Genomic DNA, 4,384 nt, shown 5'->3' with positions numbered 1-4,384 from the left:
ATCTGCGTTTCTTCTTGGTGTAGCAATTTTAATGGCCGGTAGTGTATTAAAATCTGTTCGTCAGATTTATTACTCAAAACTATATAAATTTTGGTATCAAAATGGTTAACCTAAAGGGAAGATACAGTTGTACTGAAAAGTTCTGTAAACTGAAATGCTGTTTCTCTGGAATAAACTGATCAAGCAATGTCCAAATGAAATGTCGATTATCTTTGCGCGCAGCGTGCAGATTGCACTGGTTGTCGTTCGGGCCAGCAGCTAAGCGATACGGGCGTGTCAGAGTTTCTGCACTGGGATTAAAAGTTGGCTACGAAACGCTGACATGTGCTGATTGCAGAGCCTGCCTATTTTCTCAAGAGATCTACTGCGATGAGAGAAGCGCGTTATTTCAGATACGAATGATGAGGAATTTGCAGTTATTGTGATGGAGAGATCAACGCTACGAATCTGGCAATGATGAACCGTAGCTACTCTGTAAGCCAAATTAGGGTCTAGTATTATTGTAAACTTGAACTACTCACTCAAAGTCAAGGAAAAGGTTAGGTAATTGACTTAAAATGCAGAACTATGAGGAGTGGCCAAAAGTCATGCGAAGCCATAGCGGCCGGCCGCTGTGGCCGTGCGGTTCTAGGCGCTCCAGTCCGGAGCCGCGCTGCTGCTACGGTCGCAGGTTCGAATCCTGCCTCGGGCATGGGTGTGTGTGATGTCCTTAGGTTAGTTAGGTTTAAGTAGTTCTAAGTTCTAGGGGACTGATGACCACAGAAGTTAAGTCCCATAGTGCTCAGAGCCATTTGAACCAAGCCATAGCGCGTATTGTTGAAGCCTATGCCGTGCATCTGTCTCCGCTCAGTCCTGGTAGAAACGGGTTCCTTGACACCTCGCGTACAAATCAGCGGCGATCCGAATCCAGGTAGACGAAAAAGTGAGGCCTGCCTCCGCCATGTTGCTGAATCTTGATGAAGCGTTCGTATTGTAGTGCTGCTATTAGATCTCACTTAAAACAGGAGTAAAACGTTCAGCTGTATTGCCGCGATGTACATCATTCTCGACGAGTGAGAACAGGCGTCAAAAAATTAAATTTTTAACTTTTTGGTGATGAATATCGATCCACGAAAGCATACTGTTTCAAAGCCCAAACTCAGAACTGACTGTCGACTCAGAGCATTAACGCTCAGAGGGTAGGTTTAACACTGGGCTTTAACGGAGAAATAGTCTTCTAAGACTCCCCAAGATGATATACAGGTTGTTACAAAAAGGTAGGGCCAAACTTTCAGGAAACATTCCTCACACACAAAGAAAGAAAATATGTTATGTGGACATGTGTCCGGAAACGCTTACTTTCCATGTTAGAGCTTATTTTATTACTTCTCTTCAAATCACATTAATCATGGAATGGAAACACACAGCAACAGAACGTACCAGCGTGACTTCAAACACTTTGTTACAGGAAATGTTCAAAATGTCCTCCGTTAGCGATGATACATGCATCCACCCTCCGTCGCATGGAATCCCTGATGCGCTGATGCAGCCCTGGAGAATGGCGTATTGTATCACAGCCGTCCACAATACGAGCACGAAGAGTCTCTACATTTGGTACCGGGGTTGCGTAGACAAGAGCTTTCAAATGCCCCCATAAATGAAAGTCAAGAGGGTTGAGGTCAGGAGAGCGTGGAGGCCATGGAATTGGTCAGCCTCTACCAATCCATCGGTCACCGAATCTGTTGTTGAGAAGCGTACGAACACTTCGACTGAAATGTGCAGGAGCTCCATCGTGCATGAACCACATGTTGTGTCGTACTTGTAAAGGCACATGTTCTAGCAGCACAGGTAGAGTATCCCGTATGAAAACATGATAACGTGCTCCATTGAGCGTAGGTGGAAGAACATGGGGCCCAATCAAGACATCACCAGCAATGCCTCACCAAACGTTCACAGAAAATCTGTGTTGATGACGTGATTGCACAATTGCGTGCGGATTCTCGTCAGCCCACACATGTTGATTGTAAAAATTTACAATTTGATCACGTTGGAATGAAGCCTCATCCGTAAAGAGAACATTTGCACTGAAATGAGGATTGACACATTGTTGGATGAACCATTCGCAGAAGTGTACCCGTGGAGGCCAATCAGCTGCTGATAGTGCCTGCACACGCTGTACATGGTACGGAAATAACTGGTTCTCCCGTAGCACTCTCCATACAATGACGTGGTCAACGTTAACTTGCACAGCAGCAACTTCTCAGACGCTGACATTAGGGTTATCACCGAGCGGGGTGGCGCAGTGGTTAGCACGCTGGACTCGCATTCGGGAGGACGACGGTTCAATCCCGTCTCCGGCCATCCAGATTTAGGTTTTCCGTGATTTCCCTAAATCGTTTCAGGCAAATGCCGGGATGGTTCCTTTGAAAGGGCACGGCCGATTTCCTTCCCTATCCTTCCCTAACCCGAGCTTGCGCTCCGTCTCTAATGACCTCGTTGTCGACGGGACGTTAAACACTAACCACCACCACCATTAGGGTTATCGTCAACTGCACGAAGAATTGCCTCGTCCATTGCAGGTGTCCTCGTCGTTCTAGGTCTTCCCCAGTCGCGAGTCGTAGGCTGTAATGTTCCGTGCTCCCTAAGACGCCGATCAATTGCTTCGAACGTCTTCCTGTCGGGACACTTTCGTTCTGGAAATCTGTCTCGACACAAACGTACCGCGTCACGGCTATTGCCCCGCGCTAGTCCATACATCAAATGGGCATCTGCCAACTCCGCATTCATAAACATTGCACTGGCTGCAAAACCACGTTCGTGATGAACACTAACCTGTTGATGCTACGTACTGATGTGCTTGATGCTAGCACTGTAGAGCAATGAGTCGCATGTCAACACAAGCACCGAAGTCAACATTACCTTCCTTCAATTGGGCCAACTTGCGGTGAATCGAGGAAGTACAGTACATACTGACGAAACTAAAATGAGCTCTAAAATGGAAATTAAGCGTTTCCGGACACATGTCCACATAACATCTTTTCTTTATTTGTGTGTGAGGAATGTTTCCTGAAAGTTTGGCTGTACCTTTTTGTAACACCCTGTATAACGCCATCTCCCCCTTCATTTTAATATATGGGTCTGTCAGAGAGGGGGTCGGTGTGGCCGAGCGGTTCTAGGCGCTTCAGTCTGGAATCGCGCGACCGCTACGGTCGCAGGTTCGAATCCTGCCTCGGGCATGGACGTGTGTGATGTCCTTAGGTTAGTTACGTTTATGTAGTTCTAAGTTCTAGTGGACTGATGACCCCAGATGTTGAGTCCCATAGTGCTCAGAACCATTCTCTGACAGAGTAGTTCGTCAATCGTTATCTATGGCCATGTGAATGTTAACGTTCGTCAAACACTTGTGGACGTCCTATTCGGTAGTTTACGCTGTGTAAGCAGTCTCTCCGATACAGACGCTGTTACTCGCAGAACCAGAACTCTTCAGAAGTATCCGATATTCTATTACCCAAAGAATCGCACGAAGCCTGGCTTTCATGGTTGTCTTTCTTCGTTTTACTAACCATAGGCCAGGAATAGCACGTTATTTCAGTATACATTACGTAAATTTTAGCAGTTCGATTCAAACGAACTCTTTGCTATAGATATTAGCTGCTTACTCCTTGTGTGGTAATTTCTGTGACTGCTTATGTTGTTAAGTCTGTGGTTGTTGTATTGCGAAGTTCGATTTCGTTTTTGGTCTCACGTTCTGGAACTTATTTCCGTACCGCAATAAGCAGCTAAATTAAAATTCATTTACGTTCATTATATCTGGATTGAGAGTATTATCGGGTCGTGTGAAAATAAAGGTCCTGTGATTGCAATATTACTTTTGATTGAGTGATTTACTTGGAATCTAAGATCGTTGTTGGTGAAACACCGTCACGTGTAGAACACACGGCGAAGCTGAAGAATTATCGAAGGAGAGTATTCACCACCAACCAGTAGCAACTCCCGACATTTGCGGTAATAATTTTTCATTTCTGTTTTTTTTTTTTTTTTTTTGCATCCGCATGTCAGTGAACAATTATGTGTACAAGAATTAATAGAGATTTAAACCGCAATTTTGGTGCACGTGGCCTGAAAAATACAGTAATTTAAACTTTAGTTCAAGTTGAGTAGTTGCCTGCCATTTTGTAAGTGCGGTATTAAATTGCTTTTGTGCGAGATTTTCAGAGAATCTCACCGCCATTTTCGTTACTAGCTGTTACAGAACAAAAGCAGATCGCTGTGACCCAAGTACCATATATAGCAGGGATGGCCACGTACCTTACCTTAGGGAGCTGCAAACTTACAGAGCTGTTCGAAGAGAGCCGCACTTTTTAGGCTCTAATCACTATCGTCAATGAATAAACACTATTTTATA

At 44.9% G+C, this 4,384-nt stretch overlaps 1 non-coding gene across 1 annotated transcript; it reads left to right on the top strand.

The window, feature by feature from the left end:
- Positions 1-2,267: 2,267 nt before the first annotated feature.
- Positions 2,268-2,340, top strand: Trnaa-cgc (transfer RNA alanine (anticodon CGC)). Its single transcript has one exon. It is a non-coding gene; the product is annotated as a tRNA-Ala (tRNA).
- The last annotated feature ends 2,044 nt before the right edge of the window (positions 2,341-4,384 follow it).

Source organism: Schistocerca serialis, chromosome 7 (assembly GCF_023864345.2).
Source record: "Schistocerca serialis cubense isolate TAMUIC-IGC-003099 chromosome 7, iqSchSeri2.2, whole genome shotgun sequence".
NCBI classification, from domain to species: Eukaryota; Metazoa; Arthropoda; class Insecta; order Orthoptera; family Acrididae; genus Schistocerca; species Schistocerca serialis.
Note: the sequence above shows the minus strand (reverse complement) of the source record. Positions and strands in the feature narration are given on the sequence as shown.